The sequence below is a fragment of the Perognathus longimembris genome, chromosome 7, assembly GCF_023159225.1.
Source record: "Perognathus longimembris pacificus isolate PPM17 chromosome 7, ASM2315922v1, whole genome shotgun sequence".
In the NCBI taxonomy this organism is placed as follows: Eukaryota; Metazoa; Chordata; class Mammalia; order Rodentia; family Heteromyidae; genus Perognathus; species Perognathus longimembris.
The window spans coordinates 6,183,600-6,200,970 of record NC_063167.1 but is presented as its reverse complement, the minus strand read 5'-3'; the positions used below and the strand labels follow the sequence as shown (position 1 = coordinate 6,200,970).

General features: G+C 45.8%; 1 protein-coding gene across 4 annotated transcripts in view; it reads right to left on the bottom strand.

Moving 5' to 3' along the window:
• Kif1b (kinesin family member 1B) overlaps positions 1 to 11,765 on the bottom strand; it is a 140,288-nt gene extending 128,523 nt beyond the window's left edge. For 2 of the 4 annotated variants that reach the window (XM_048350206.1, XM_048350207.1), the window contains exon 1: positions 11,435 to 11,762. The gene's annotated coding sequence lies outside the window, so the exon portion shown is untranslated. Of the gene's footprint in view, positions 1 to 11,434 lie in introns of all 4 variants that reach the window. The other 2 variants (XM_048350209.1, XM_048350208.1) reach the window with 2 other exon arrangements.
• Between the last annotated feature and the right edge of the window lie 5,606 nt (positions 11,766 to 17,371).

Genomic DNA, 17,371 nt, shown 5'->3' with positions numbered 1-17,371 from the left:
TTGGGCAAAAAGAAGCCAGGGACAGTGCTCAGGCCCTAAATTCAAGCCCAGGACTGGCAAAAAAAATCTTAGAACCAAAGGCCTCCACCATTACCTACTTCATTAGTCTCCACCACTCACTGCCCAATCCATAGGCACTTTGTTCACCAGCCCCTGATTAAACTATGGATCCAGATTCCTGGAAACCCAGGAATCTTCAAACAGCAAGAAGTACTGCTTGCCTCACATGGTACAGCACCAACGGAATACTTTATTGGAGTCTCATGGACTTTTCTGCCTAGGCTGGCCTCAAACTGAGATCTGAGGATCTCAGCCTCCTGAACAGCTAGGATTAACTTCAAATAACCACTAAAAGCCAGAAGTGGAGCTGTGGATCAAGTGGTACAGCAACAGCCTTGAGCATGAAAGCTAAAGGACAGCACCCAGGCCCTAAGTTCAAGACCCAGTGCCACCACAGAAAGAAAGACAGAGACAGAGAGACAGAGAGAGGGAGGGAGGGAGGGAGGGAGGGAGGGAGGGAGGGAGGGAGGGAGGGAAGGAAGGAAGGAAGGAAGGAAGGAAGGAAGGAAGGAAGGAAGGAAGGAAGGAAGGAAGGAAGGAAGGGAAAGAAAGAGAGAAAGAAAGAGAGAAAGAAAGAGAGAGAGAAAGAAAGAAGAAGAAAGGGGAGGCTGGGAATATGGCCTAGTGGCAAGAATGCTTGTCTCGTATACATGAAGCCCTGGGTTCAATTCCCGAGCACCACATATACAGAAAAGGGCCAGAAGTGGCACTGTGGCTCACGTGGCAGAGTGCTATAGCCTGGAGCAAAAAGAAGCCAGGGACAGTGCTCAGACCCAGAATCCAAAGCCCAGGACTGGCAAAAAAAAAGAAGAAGAAGAGAAAGAGAGAAAGGAAAAAAGAGAAAAGGAAGGAAGGAAGGAAGGAAGGAAGGAAAGAATTTTCACTGAATTGCACTGTTAAGGAATTAATTAGAAAATAGGTTTCAATAGTACAGAGTCCCTTTTGAAATGTTATGGAAAATTTCTTCTTATATAACATTTTGGTATTTATTTGTCTAAAAGATTCTATAGGGACCAAACAGGTTTCAGGACCCAACACTGTATCACTGATTGTGCCTATAAAATGGCCCCCAAATATCTAAGAATCTGTGCATAAAATATCTTTGTATTCTTGATCAGTGGATAAAAACTCAGCACATTATGAAAATTCAAAATATACCCATAGCAAAAAGACTGAGTTCCGTATTCTAACTGAATGCCAAAAATTATCAGATGTTTCAGTCTCCAATGTGGCTGAACAGGTTCAGGCTCCCTAGGGGTGGTGTGTATGTGTGTGTGTGTGCGTGTGTGTGTGTGTGTGTGTGTGTGTGTGTGTCTTGCTCTGTCCCTCACTCCCCAGGCTCTCTAGGGGTGGTGGGGGGTGGTGTGTGTGTGTGTGTGTGTGTGTGTGTATGTGTCTCTTGCTCTGTCCCTCACTCCCCACCTCTGTGCTGATCCTAGGGCTTGAACTCAAGGCCTAGGCACTGTCTTTGAGCTTTTCCACTCAAGGCTAGCACTCTACCACTTGAGCCACAGCTTCATTTCTAGCTTTTTTCTGGTAACCTGGAAATAAAGAGTCTTACGCCTGGGATGGTTTTGAGACACTGGCACCCAGCTTCAAGTTCTCTTTTAATCACTTATCAAAAACAACCTGATGATGGGCTGGGGATGTGGCCTAGTGGCAAGAATGCCTGCCTCATATACATGAGGCCATGGGTTCAATTCCCCAGCACCACATATACAGAAAATGGCCAGAAGTGGCGCTGTGGATCAAGTGGCAGAGTGCTAGCCTTGAGCAAAAAGAAGCCAGGGACAGTGCTCAGGCCCTGAGTTCAAGCCCCAGGACTGGCCAAAAAAACAACCTGATGTTGGGCGTCATGGCTCATGCCTGTAATCCTAGCTGAGGAGGCTGAGATCTGAGGATTGTGGCTCAAAGCCAGCCTGAGCAGGTAAATCCATGAGACTCAGCTCCAATTAACCACCAGAAAATTGGAAGTGGTGCTGTGGCTCAAAGGGGTAGAGCACTAGCCTTGAGCTGAAGAGCTCAGGGACAGCACCCAGGCCCAGAGTTCAAGCCCCACCACCAACAAAAACGAACAAACAAAAACAAGCTGATGAAATGTTTACTTTTCAGACACATGTCCTCCTGACTCAATTTAAGCAATCAAGTATCATTTTCACAGGTGGCCCTGTATTATCTCCATAAACTAAGGTGCGTCAGAGAACAGCAGCTACTATGGATCATGGATGAAACTGTTGTAAAGTGACTTGATTTTCCTTTTTCAATTTCTTTAGGAAGAGCCAAATCCAAACTTAGACAGTAGGGCTGGGAATATGGCCTAGCGGCAAGAGTGCTTGCGTCCTATACATGAAGCCCTGGGTTCGATTCCTCAGTACCACATATACAGAAAATGGCCAGAAGAGGCGCTGTGGCTCAAGTGGCAGAGTGCTAGCCTTGAGCAAAAAGAAGCCAGGGACAGTGCTCAGGCCCTGAGTCCAAGGCCCAGGACTGGCCAAAACAAAAACAAACAAACAAACTTAGACAGTACTGAACTCCAGCCAGGCACTGGTGGCTCGCGCCAGTAATCCCAGCTACTTGGGAGGCTAAAATCTAAGGATGGTGGTTCAAAGCCAGCCCAGGCAGGAAAAGTCCATGAGACGCTTATCTACAATTAACAATCAAAAAGCTGGAAGTGAAGCTGTGGCTCAAAAGTGCTAGCCTTGAGTGAAAAGCTCAGGACAGAGCACCCAGGACCTGAGTTCAAGCCCCTTCACCAGTCAAAAACAAAAAACAAGAAACAAACAACAACATAAAACCCTCCACTTAGTAAGTTAACTATTACTAACAATTCTGTGGCTATGTGCTATATGTATTTTTGAAATTTGAATATTCCACTAGCATTATTTTAGGTCTGAATAAATAACTACCCTTGTACCTGAAATTGTCCAGGCTGAAATAAGTCAGGTTAATTATGGTACACAAAGGGGAAATTTCAATCAAAAGTTAATGCACATTTAGTAGTAGGGAAGATTCTTTCCAAAATCTGCTCCTCAACACACCTTTGAAGGTTTAGGCTGAGGAGGTAGTTCACCATGTGTACAAGAATGCAGGTCAGACTCCTCTATGATTCAGTAAGATATCCATTGGGCCACATGATAAACCAGTTCTCAAACTTTAATAGGCATGTTTGCTTTAGATGACAACACAAGTATCGCAGGCTCTCCCCAGGAGTTAATCATAAGTTTCCAGTTGGGACATCAAGTTAATCTGCATGCAAGTCACATGCCTGAATCACCTCCTAAGTGTATTTTTTTCACAGAAAAGATTAGGTATACTTTAATACCATACTCTTAGTTTGGAAAGCAGATGGATAGCTCTTCTAAAGGATCTTGAAGACCATTTCTTTTCCTCTTTTAACTAAAAGAATGTTGAGGGCTGGAGATGTGGCTCAATAGCAGAATACCTGCCTAGCAAGGCACCAGATCCTGAATTCAAACCCATTACAGATGGGGGGGAGGGGAGGAGGGGGGGAGGGGGAGGGGGAGGAGGAGGGGGAGGAGGGGGAGGAGGGAATGTTGAAAAGAGTACATACATCTTTGAATGGGATTACCTACAACACCTTTCTTTCCTTTAGAATTATTTTTTTGGCCAGTACTGGGGCTTGAACTCAGGCTTACTGTCATTTAGGCTGGTGCTTCACCACTTGAGCCACACATCTCCACTTCTGGCTTTTTGCTAGTTAACTAGAGATATGAGTCTTTCAGAGATTTTCTCTGCCTAAATTAGCTTCAAATTGCAATTCTCAGATCTCAGTCTCCAGAGTAACTAAGATTACAGGCTTGAGCCACCAGTGATTAGATATTTGTTCTTTTTTGGGACAGGGTCTCCACAGGTAGTTCAAGCTGGCCTTAACTCATGGTCCTCTTACTTCAGCTTCCTGAGGACTGGAATTCAGGTGTCTAACAACTACCACTTCTGGCCTTCTTTACCACTTAATGCCATAAAAATTTCTCTTAACTGGGCACCATAGTGCATGCCTATAATTCTAGCTACTCAGGAGGCTGAGATCTGAGGGCTGCAGTTCAAAGTCAGCCCAGGCAGGAAAGTAGAAATTCTGTGACATCCATGCCTCGAATTAAACACCGAAAAGCCAGAAATGGAACTGTGGGTCAAGGAGTAGAATGCTAGCCTCGAGCACAAGAACTAAGGGACAGCACTGCAGGACCATAAAAGAAAAAAAAAGTTCTCTTAACAATCCATTAAGCTTTCTTTTACCAGAATAAAACTATATGATTTATCTTTTCCTTTCTATTTTGACTTCCAAGCTTTATAAAAACTAAATTTCAACATTAGCCAATCCGATTACATAGATTTTGCTCCTTATATTTTAACAGCCTTACTATATATGTAATTTATACTAAGCTGCTCAAAACCTTTCTAGAAGCAACAATTACTGTATATTATAAATGTTTCCTATAATAGCTATTCCATTATTCATTTTAACACCGAATATATACTATGCAGTCCAAGTTACAGTTGCCAACACCAAAACCAAACAACACATCTTTAAAAGTAATACTAAGGGGCTGGGAATATGGCTTAGCAGTAGAGTACTTGTCTAGCATGCATGAAGCCTTGGGTTCGATTCCTCAGCGCCATACATACAGAAAAAGCCGGAAGTGGCGCTATGGTTCAGGAGGTAGAATGCTAGCCTTGAGCAAAAAGAAGCCAAGGACAGTGCTCAGGCCCTGAGTTCAAGTCCCAGGACTGGCAAAAATAAAAAAAGTAACACAAAAAACTATGTTCAATGAGTCTAACAGCCATGTGTGTGGCCAAAAAAAAAGAGGAGGCTCAAGAGACTGAAGCCAGCCCAACTGAACAAGAAGCAGCTAGAAGTACTTTGGGTATGAAGTAGTTCCTCCCACCCCAACACATACACCCAACACACAGAATGAAGGCTAGAAACCTGAACAAGAGCAGTGTCAGAGACATGGAGGACCCAGAAGCTACAGAGGCCACTCTGCTGGGGTGGCATGAGCATGGAAATTCAAGTAGTCACCAAAATGACAGAATGTCACTGTGATGAGCAAGCAAGAGGGAATTTTTCTTCTCTCAGTTTTTTTTTTTTTTGGCCAGTCCTGGGCCTTGGACTCAGGGCCTGAGCACTGTCCCTGGCTTCTTCCCGCTCAAGGCTAGCACTCTGCCACTTGAGCCACAGCGCCGCTTCTGGCCGTTTTCTGTATATGTGGTGCTGGGGAATCAAACCTAGGGCCTCGTGTATCCGAGGCAGGCACTCTTGCCACTAGGCTATATCCCCAGCCCTCTCTCAGTGTTTTTATGTATTTATTTATTTTTGTCAATTGTGGGGCTTGAACTCAGGGTCTGGGCACTGAGGTCTCTTAGCTTTTGTGCTCAAAGCTAGCAGCTCTCTACCATGTTGAGCCACAGCGCCATTTTTGGTTTTCTGGTGATGGTTAGTTGGAGGTAAAGAGTCTCATGGACTATCCTGCCCAGGCTGGCTTTGAACCACAATCTTTAGGTCTCAGTCTCCTGAGCATCTAGGATTACAGGTGTGAGCCACCACTGCCTGACTCAGTCTTTTCTTTTCTTTTTTTTTTTTTTTTTTCTTTTTGGCCAGTCCTGGAGCTTGAACTTAGGGCCTGAGCACTGTCCCTGAGCTTCTTTTGCTCAATACTAGCACTCTATCACTTGAGCCACAGCACCAGTTCTGGCTTTTTCTATTTAGGTGGTACCGAGGAATCGAACCCAGGGCTTTGTGCATGCTAGGCAAGCACTAAGCGATCCATTTACAGAAGCAGAATCTTGCGGTCATGTCGACCTAATATCTAACTTCATTTTAACGACTGCTACCATGTTTCCCTAATCAAGATGGAGTCAGCTATACTTAAGGTGCTGAGGTTTAAGCAAAGACTTTAAAGAGGTAAAAGGAGTCACATAAGGAAGATTTCGGAAAAAGAATATTCTGGTCAAATGAATCAGAGCAAGGTGAAACTGTTCCTGGCATGACTAAGGAACAGTGAAGAAAGTCGGGGAAGGGGGAAGAACAGCCAATGTAGCGAGTCCCTAGAGATAAGAAGCCAGGGATACACAGAACATAGGTCAAGGGATTAGCTGAACTCTGAAGGAGTAGCATTTCTCAGACTGGAGGAAAGAGGCCAGGGAAAGTTGGTAAGTACAAGAAGGGAAAGCTCAAGGAGTTCATGCCTTCTTTTCTTTGTTTGGTTTTGGTTTTCTGCCAGTCTTGGGGTTTGAACTCAGGGCCTGAGCACTGTCCCTGGCTTCTTTTTGCTCAAGGCTAGCGCTCTACTACTTGAGCCACAGCACTACTTCCGGCCTTTTCTATATATGTGGTGCCTAGGAATTGAACCCAGGGCTTCATGTATACAAGACGAGCACTTTACCACTAGGCTATATTCCTAGCCCCTCATGCCTTCTTTTCCTACGAGGTGGCAGGCAAGCTTTTCTGCTAAGCATGGGACAGTAGGAAGCTTCAGTCAATTGATCAAGATTGTAGTTACTTTTGCACAGGCAAAAAGACTGTGAAGCTGGGTGCAGTGGCTAAAGCTTGAAATCCTAGCTACTTGGGAGGCAGAGATGGAGGATCATGATTCAAGGCCAGGCATCACTCAATGACCTGGTGAGATGTACCTGTCATCCACATGAAAGCACCGTAGGAGGATCAAAGCTCAGACCTAGGCATACAGAGAACCTACTGTGGAGATAACCACAAAGAAAAGGGGCTGGAGGCATAGCTCAAGGGACAGAGCACCTGCCTAACAAGTATGACGTAATGAGTCCAATCTCCAGGACTACTAAAAAAAAACCAAAAAACTATGAAAGTGAGGCTATAAATTATTAGAGTTCAAGGTTAGAAGGCAAGTTGAAAGTGATAGTGTTAGAAGATGTGATCAAAATATTGAGTTACCAACAGCTATCTAAATATGATTATTAAGATGAAGCGAAGCAAAATGAACCCCAAGAGATGGAAACAGAAGGATTATATTGTTGTCGTATCTTTGGTGAACTCAGTGAATTTCCTTTGGCATACCCCTTGTGGTCACTGTATATGATTTTGGTACACTGGATATTGTATATATGCTTATCTGAACTAGGGAAAGGAAAGAAAAATGAGGGAGGGTGTAACAAATATGACACGAAATGTACTCACTACCTTATTATGTAACTGTACCCCCTCTGTACATCGCCTTGTCAATAAAATTTAATTTAAAAAAACATACTGAGTTACTAGGAAAGAACAAAGCCAACATTTGCTTGAGCAGAAGTGGAGCAATTTGTAAGGGAAGGGCAGTTACTAAGGAAGTCTAGTATAGTGGCTTTACTAATTAATTTTAATGACTTTTATGGAAGTCATGGCTCTATTTTTTACTCTGAAAAAGGGAGAACAGTCTCTATTTTACATGGTTGTCTACAGATTAGTTAATAAATCAAAGTACTTAGCAAGGAGACTAACACATAGAAAGTGCTCAACATAAGTATGCTTTTGTACACAGTCATTCACATCTGCCAAGATCTTGTCAAAAATATGGATGGAAACTGAGGCAAGAGCTCAGTGGTAGAATGTTTGTCTATGTACAAGGCCCAGGGTTTAATCCCTAGCACCAGAAAAATAATAAAATGTAAAACTAAATGAAAAGTAAACTAAGCCAAGAATCAAAGTTTTAAAAGACCAGAGGGGACTGGTGGAACACACCTGTATTCTGGCTACTCAGGAGGGAGAGGTAAGAGTATCTTGAGTTAGAGGTCAGTATAAGGAAAGATAGTAAGACCCTCTCTCAAAAACACAGCACAAACAAAAAGGCTGAAGGCATGATTCGAGCATAGAGTACTTGCCTAACATGCTCAAGGTCTAGAGTTCAACCCCAGCACCATAGGTAGGATAGAGAGAATAGGTAGAGAGACAGACAGACAGAGCCAAAGAGGGCAGTGGCAGCAGACAGCTTGGCACAATTGAAAGATTTGGAATTCCTACACAAACAATCACAAAACACTCATCAAAGTGTCAGCTGAGTATTAGATCAATACTAAACACACTGCAAAGAAGAAAAACAGTTCTGGTTGTGAAAATCATAAAGACAGCCATGGCACAGACAGTACTAATGAAACTGCACTAAATGAAAGGAGTTAGAGTTAATCTTGTCTCTCTATACCCATGCAAACAGGAGAGTTGGAGTTCCTCGAGAGTGAAGAACTAAACCTCTAAATCCATTCTCAGTTAACTGGTAATGACTATAGTAAAAATGACCAAAAATGAATCACTGAGCTGTTCATCAAAAAGCCCAACTCACCCAGGCTCAAGGTTTGCAGGGTTTTCCTATCAGTCACATCTGTTTAATTTCTCTCTGTTCTATACACAAAAATAAATGTTCTAGAAGTATTTATATTTACTCACACTATTTTAATGAAATCCAGAAACTCACAGATGTCTATTGAAACAAAGCTTCTTTCAGAGATAACTAGAGGAAGTAGGCATGACATACCTTTAACTTCAGAGTCTTGTGAAATTATATGCCTGTAAAATTATATCATGCCAAGTTAAAAGACCAAAGGGATATGCTTACTCCTGGGAATGATTTGCTTCGATTAGCAGCCTGGGAAGGTATTTATGAACAAGAGGCAAGGGCCTATTGTCCTTTTCTTTATACTCAGGACAGAAAGAAGGGCTAGAAAGCTTTGGCCTTGGAAACTCTGTTGGCAGATTTTTTTTTCTTGAGCATTTAGTCCGTGCACAAATGCAGAGTGGAAATAGAGGGAAGAGAAGGAAAACTACATTCCTATCTGGTCTTGAAAAAGAAAAATCAGTCTGTCTCAAGCCTTAGAAGCTGTTCTTAATTGGATAAATTCTAGAAAAGCATTCAGCAGAAAGCAGAGCTCCCCAGACTCAGAAAATCATGCCTCCTATCAGATTCACAACCAGGCTGGATTTCACCAATGCTGAAATTATATGTAACCACAGTTCTTCAGCTCTTTATACAAATAAAGTAATTCTAAAAATTAAAAACTTGGCAATATTTCTCACTTAGGGCATGAAGTTACAAACTTTCTGTATCTCACATATTAATGAAATGCAAAAATCACTAGTTTCTGTTTTGTGTTATGTGTACCAGTGCTAGCATTTGAACGCAGGGCCTGGGTACTGTCCCTGAGGTTCTTTGTTCAAGACTAGTACTCTTATCACTTGAGCCACAGTTTCACTTCTGGCTTTTTGTGTGTGTGTGTGTGTGTGGTTAATTGGAGATTAACAGACTTTTGATGAGACTTTCATGAACTTTTCCTGCCTGGGCTGGCTTCAAACCATGTTCCTCAGATCTCAGCCTCTTGAGTAGCTGGGATTACAGTGATTAGCCACCAGCATCCAGCATACTAGTTTCTTTTGAAGCCACATTTGAGTCAGTTTTTTTTTTAATTTAGCAACGCTTTTATTGTCATCTGCATCAAATACAAGTTAAAGCTACAATGGGATAGCACTTATAGTTGAGTTAATTTATTTTAAAGGAAATGTTTAGTGATATAAAAATTATTTTTTAAAAAGTTAAGACTGATTTAAAACTGATTGGAAACTTAAGGTGAATTTCACCTTAAGAAGCTTTAAGAATTTTAAAAATGGTGTTTGGGGGCGAGGAGTATAGCTCAATGGCAGAATGCTTGTCTAGCATTGATCTAGGACAAGATCCTAGGTTTGCTTTCAAGCCCAGGGGAGGGGAGATAAAGGAAGTGAGAAGGAGGAAGGGATGAATTAGTGAGTGGAGTTTAAATGAAAGCAAAGGGGACATGCCATCTCTCCAGGTTCTAGGATGGAAGAAAACACGTTTACAGGCTCACAATGAACCCGGTTATTGGCTATTTCTGGGTCTGTTTTACAATACCAAAAATACATGCAATCTTCATATTCCATACTCCAATGAGACTGCAATCATTTTGCATACTTCAGAATCCAACAATAGCAACAAAATTGGAAAACACCACGTAAGAGCAAGAGCTATAACTTGATTATGACTAAGCCAAGTGTACAAAACGCCAGTCTTTAAATATCCACCATGCTATTGCTTTTTTTTTTTTTTAAGTCATTATTCAACCCCAATCGCTGCATTTTCTTTGGGTTCAGACAGACACATGTCAAAAAGCCGCAAGTTCAGTGCTGGCAGAACAGCTGCCTAGAGCAAGGGACGGGTAGCCAATCTAATCTGGGCTACCTCGAGATTCCATCAAGATGACAACCCGCGTCCTCAGAAAGACTGCTGCGAGTAGGCCTACCCCACCACGGGAAGATCCAGTCTACTTGATCTCTGCGTGCTGAGCTACTCTGACTGGGGGAGCCTTGCACCCTAGTACAGGGGCCTGGGCAATCTCCAGCTCTGCCGATCCACAGGCCTTCTCCGGCCCCCCCCCCCCCCCAGTAACACTGGACGGCCCCGGAGGACGAGCGCAGGAACGGAGGAAATGCACACCAAAGGATGCACTCTGGAAAACAGGTTTACCTTTGGGGAAGCTCACAGAGGCAATTCACCGAAGAGGAAAAAAAAAGAAAGAAAGAAAGTGCTTTGGGAGCTCCATTCGGCCTTTCCAGCTGGGAACGCTCCGCGCCGCGTGAACAATGACGAGCTTGCTCCGGCCTCCCAGCCCCCACCGCTTGGCTGCTGGCGCGGCCAGTCACCCCGAACGCTGCCAGGGCTGTCACTCGGTGCCTTCCAGCAACCGGGCTCGGCTCCGAAAGGATTTGTCAGATCATCCTCCCAATATGGCTGCCAGAGTAATCCCGGTCGCCTCCTTCCCTGCTGGCCGGCATCCAGCGAGCCCCCCGCCCCCCGTTCCCTCGCGCCCCCTCCGCAGCCCGGCGCCCCCGTCCCCCTCCTCCCTCCGCCCGGCCGCACCCCTCCTCTCCAGCCACGAGACGCTCCCCCCCCTTTCCTTCACCTGGCTCAGTCCCGGACGGACCCCCGATGCCCACCACAATGGGGGAAGAGGCAGAGCAAAGGTGGGGACGGGAAAGGAAGGCTCGGAGCGGGATTGCACTGGGGTCCGGAGCCGCGGGCTCGGCCCCGACCGCGGGGCGTCGGCTGACTCCCGGGGCCGCGCCCGGCCGGCCCGGCAGCGCGGGCAGCGGGGATCCACGGTGCAGAGCACTGCGGGGGGCAGGCGGGGGGGACCCGCAGGCCGCTGGACGCCGGCCCGGGGCTCGCAGCTGTCCGGGGGCCTTCCCCTCCCCCGCCAGGGCGAGGCTCCCGGGCCCACCGCCGGGCGCCCACCCGCCGCGGCCGCGGGCTCCCCGCACACCCCGGCCCGGCCTCCCTCCCTCAGGCGCGGCCCACCCACCCTCAGCCTCCGGGCCCCGCAGCCTCCAAGCCAACCGCCTTACCTCAGCCGCGCTGCGGAGCGACGGGCGGGAAGGCCGGGTCAGCAGGCGCCGCGGCGCGCGGGGGCGCGGGAGGCCGGGCACCGACGCAGCTCAGCGCGAGCAGCGGCCCCCGGGAGTCGCAGGACGCCGCCCGGCAGCCCCATCACGCAGCGGCCCCGCTCGGCATGGAGGGAGGTGGCGGCTGGAAGGCTGACGCGGGGCGGGGAGGGCGGGGGGCCGGTCGCAGCGAGCGGCCGGCGGTAAGCGGCTGCAGCAGATGGGGAGCGGCTCGGACGGGAGCGAACGCCCCCCCTGGATCGCGGCCGTCTGACTGCCCCGCGTCGCCGCTCCCGAAACTCCGCCCGCAGCCTCAGCCGCCGCCGGGCACCGCCCCGAGCCGGGGAGCCGCGCGTCACCTCGGCCCGCCCGGTGGCCGCAACGGACAGAGAAAGGGACCAATAAGAGCGCAGATCTCGGCGCAGACAGCCAATCGTAGAGCGATCTGGGGAGTGGGCGGGGATGCAGCCGGGAGCTGCGGAGACACCCGAGCGCCCTCTGGTGGTCGAGGATCTGAAAAGGGGCTGCGGGTGTCGGGGTGGGCGAAGCCGGCCGGTGCCCCAGACTGGCATCCTGGGTGACCCCACGGGGCGTTCGTGGGCACGAGTCTTACCTCGACAACGGGACGATCGTTTTGCAAGGGGATAAGAGCTTGGCTTAGGTAGGGCGGGGTGCTCTCGGTGCCTGCCGAGGGGCTGAAATTGAAGTGGGAGCGGCCGAGTGCGGAGTCATTGTCCCTTTGGAAAACAACGCACGCAGCGAACCCGCTGAGCACCGTGCATTCGGAACCGAACCGCGCCGGAGGATGAGTGTATCCCGCAAAAGGCTGCCTGGGCCTATTCTTACCCAGCCCCAGCGCAACACCTCCCACACGCCACCTTGGGAATAAAGGCGGAATGAGTAATGGGGAAGCATGACTCGGTGGGCATTAGAGGATGGGAACAGCACGCTTTGTATTGCCCGGGAGGAAAATGGACCCGGCGTCCCCCCACCCACCCTCCCCCCGCCCCCCGGCCGGCCTGGGCCCGCAGGAGGGGCGACCAGAATTCAGAAACCAAGAACACAATGGTCCTAGAAGCATTAAAAAAATAAATAAATAAATCAGAGCAGCTCAATTCAGGACTCGATAAAATACCACCGTGATACAGGTAAACGATCATGCCTCTGCCAACCGCCACTGCTTAGGCGTTTCTGGATTTACTAGCAGAAACTGGAAGTCAGATCGGATTTCACTGTAGTATTGTTGGGTATAAAAGGCCCGACTCATACACACACACTCCAAAACAATGGAATTGTCTACGCTAACAATTCTGGAAAATGACCACACCAGTAAAAGAATCAGCCTCTCAACCAGGCCACATTTATGAAATTTTCTCATTTTCCTTATAATGTATACTTTGGCTACCCATAGAAGGATTTGAAATCGCAAAAAAAGTGATGAAATTGCTTACAATAGGAGTGAAATTTATAACAATAATAAAAAGCTGGCGGCCATGGTGGCTCCCATCTGTAGCTTCTGCACTCAGGAGGCTGAGGAAGGAGGATCCAGAATTGGAGACTCCGTAGGGGACGCCCCATCTCACAAAAGGGAAAATGATCAAACAAATAAGTAAATAAAAACAAAAATGGGGCTGCAGTCTGAGGAAATGTTGATGGATGGGTATTGACTTACAGTTAAGAAAAGAAGTTCTTATAGGCACAGGAAGGAACTTCCTGAATATAGTCCCAGGGGCACAACAAATAGGGGAAAGACTGGACAAATGGGACTACTACAAATAAGAAGTTCTGCACAGCTAGGACATAGCCACCAAAATAGGAAGAAGCACCACCATATGGGAAAGGATATTACCAGCACAGCAACAGACAAAGGTCTGATATCTGTCATCTACAGAGAACTCAAAACACTAAGCCCTCCAAGCCCAATAAACCAATTAGGAAATGGGCAAAGGAGCTAAAGAGAGACTTCACAAGAGAAGAAATAAAAATGGCAAGAAACACATGAGGAAATGTTCAACATCCTTGGTAGTAAAGGAAATGCAAATAAAAACAACCCTGAGATACCACCTCACTCCATTTAGAATGGCCTATACTCTGAACTCAGGCAACAACAAATGCTGGAGGGGTGCAGGGAAAGAGGAACCCTTCTCCATTGTTGGTGGGAGTGCAAATTAGTACAACCACTTTGGAGAACAGTATGGAGGTTTCTCAAAAGCTCAATACCCTATGACCCAGCCATACCACTCCTAAGCATCTATCCTAACAGCAAACCCCAAGATATCAAAAAGACATTTGTACTTCATGTTTATCGATGCACAATTCACAATAGCCAAAATATGGAAACAACCCAGATGCCCCTCCACAGACAAATGGATCCAAAAAATATGGTACTTATACACAATGGAATACTACATAGCGATTAGGAATGGTGAAATATTGTATTCGCAGGGAAATGGACAGAACTCGAACAAATAATGTTGAGCGAGACAAGCCTAGAACACAGAAAACAAAGGGGCATGATCTCCCTGATATATGACTGTTAACAAAGGGAGACGAAGAGACAGTAGAGTCCAAGTCTGTGAAACCAAAAACTGCTTGTCAAATAGTATTCCCCACAGGATGGGTAGCGACCCAACAGTATGTAACTAAACCAAACAATTACTCAACATATAAAGGTCAAAAATTGACCTCTCAGGGGAATACAATAGCTCAAAAGCTATGTATGTACGTTCATATAAAAACTACTGTTAACATATTGTCTAATATCAACATTGCATTTAAAGCCCTAGGCGAACTTTCTTGGGCGTGGCCACGTGGCTACTGTATATGTTGATACATATTGTATATTGTATATATGTCTACCTGACCTAGAGAGGGATAGAAAAACAGGGCGTAAGATATCATAAGAAATGTACACACTGCCCTACTATGTAACTGTACCCTTTTTGCACAACACCTTGTCAAAAAATTTGTGTTCAAATAATAAATAAATTTCAAAAAAATTTCAAAAAAGAAATGAAGTTCTGGGATGCTACAGCACCATGGAATTACTACAGAGAACAATAGTTATTCTGAAAGGGTTTTGTTTGTTTGCCAGTCCTGGGACTTGAACTCATGACCTGAGCACTGTCCCTGGCTTCTTTTTGCTCAAGGCTAGCACTACCACTTGAGCACTACTTGCAAACATTTCTTTTCTTTTTTTTTTTTTTTTTGGCCAGTCCTGGGGACTGGACTCAGGGCCTGAGCACTGTCCCTGGCTTCTTTTTGCTCAAGGCTAGCACTCTGCCACTTGAGCCACAGCGCCCCTTCTTGCCATTTTCTGTATATGTGGTGCTGGGGAATCGAACCCAGGGCCTCATGTATATGAGGCAGGCACTCTTGCCACTAGGCCATATCCCCAGCCCGCAACGTTTTCTTTTTATGTGGTACTGAGGAATCAAACCCAGGGCTTCATGCATGCTAGGGCAAGCACTATATTCCCAGCCCAGAATTTTGAAAGTCTTCACCATGAAGAATTAAATGTTAGCAGGATATGGTAGTCCATGTCTAAAAATACAACACTTGGCAGGTTGAGGAAGGAGGATATGTTCAAGACTAACTTGGGTTACATAGAGAGACCCTGTCTCAAAAACAAACAAACAAAAAAAGAAAGAAAAGAATGAGCCCATAATCCTAGTTACTTGGGAGACAGATCTAAAGGATTACTGCTCAAAAACAGCTGGGGGGGGGGGGGGGGAGTCAACTTTTCTCCAGTGAACCAGCCTGCCTGAACAAACAGTATATGGACATAGAAAAAATAACATTATAATCTAGGGTCAGGTCTAGGAAGGTGGCTTAGTGGTAGAGTGCTTGCCTAGCACGCACAAAGCCCCGGGTTCAATTCCTCAGCACCACATACACAGAAAAAGCCAGAAGTGGTGCTGTAGCTCAAGTGGAAGAGTGCTAGTCTTTTATTCTTGTTTTTTTTTTCTTCTTTTTTTTTTTGCCAGTCCTGGGCCTTGAACTCAGGGCCTGAGCACTGTCCCTGGCTTCTTAACTCTACCACTTGAGCCACAGCGCCACTTCTGGCCATTTTCTATATTTGTGGTGCTGAGGAATTGAACACAGGGTTTCAATGTATAGGAGGCAAGCACTTTTGCCACTAGGCCATATTCCCAGCCCATAGAGTGCTAGTCTTGAGCAAAAAGAAGCCAGGGACAGCCCTCAGGCTCTGAGTCCAAGGCCCAGGACTGGCCATAAAAAACCCCAAAAACCCTAGAGTCAAAGCAATATACTACCTCTAGGCATATAACTAAGGTCTTAGATTCTCAAAAGCCAATAGAGACTACACTGAGTCAAGGAAAAGCAGGGAACCAATTCATCCAAGTTGACGGCTCATTGCGTAGTACTCTAGAAATTACGAAACCTAGCTGGTACTTCCTAGGACTCTGAACAGGTTCCTGCTGGATCACATGTTCATGCTGGATCACGATCCTCCTCTTCATGCTTCTTATGTAACAGGAATGACAGTTACTTACAGGCCACTTTGCCCAGCTTTTTATTAGCTGAGAAAAGATTGTCTACTTTTGCCCTCCCTGTCCTGAAAACAAGTCCTGATTTCAACCTCCTGAACAGTTAGGGTTACAGGTGTGAACTATCAAGCTCAGCTCATGTCTACTTAAAAAAAAAAATCAAATCAAATCAAATCAAATGACAGGGCCTGGGAATGTGGCCTAGTGGTAAAGTGCTCAGGCCCTGAGTCCAAGGCCTAGGACTGGCAAAACAAAACAAAACAAAACAAAACAAAAAACAAGGGGCTTGGAATGTGGCAAAACAGAAAAAGCCAGAAGTGGCGCTGTGGCTCAAGTGGTAAAGTGCTGGCCTTGAGCAAAATGAAGCCAGGGACAGTGCTCAGGCTCTGAGTTCAAGCCCCAGGATGGGCAAAAAAAAAAAAAAAAAAAAAAAAATCAAATGATAGCCAGGTGCCAGTGGTTCAAGCCTGTAATCCTAGCTACTCAGAAGGCTGAGAACTGAGGATTATAGTTTGAAGCTCAAGCAAGAAAGTCCTTGACACGCTTTTATTTTATTTTATTTATTTATTTTTGCTCAAGGCTAGCACTCTACCTCTTGAGCCACAGAGCCACTTCTGGCCGTTTTCTATATACGTGGTGCTGGGGAATCGAACCCAGGGCTCCACGTATACGAGGCAAGCACTCTTGCCACTAGACCATATTCCCAGCCCTCCTTGACACTCTTTTTTTAAAATTTAATTTATTTATTAATTGGAACACAAATTTTTTGGCAAGATGTTGTGCAAAAAGGGTACAGTTACATAGTAAGGCAGTGTGATATCTTACGCCCTGTTTTTCTATCCCTTCTCTAGGTCAGGTAGACATATATACAATATACAATATGTATCAAGAACATATACAGTAGCCACGTGGCCACGCCCAAGAAAGTTCGCCTAGGGCTTTAAATGTAATGTCGATATTAGACAATGTGTCGACAGTAGTCTTATATGAATGTAAAAACATAGCTTTTGAGCTATTGTATTCCCCTGAGAGGTCAATTTTTGACCTTTATATGTTGAGTAATTGTTTGGTTTTAGTTACATACTGTTGGGTCGCTGCCCCAATCCTGTGGGGAATACCATTTGACAAGCAGTTTTTGGTTTCACAGACTTGGACTCTACTGTCTCTTCGTCTCCCTTTGTTAACAGTCATATATCAGGGAGATCATGCCCCTTTGTTTTCTGTGTTCTAGGCTTGTCCCCCCTCAACATTATTTGTTCCAGTTCTGACCATTTCCCTGCGAATACAATATTTCACCATTCCTAATCGCTATGTAGTATTCCATTGTGTATAAGTACCATATTTTTTGGATCCATTCGTCTGTGGAGGGGCATCTGGGTTGATTCCATATTTT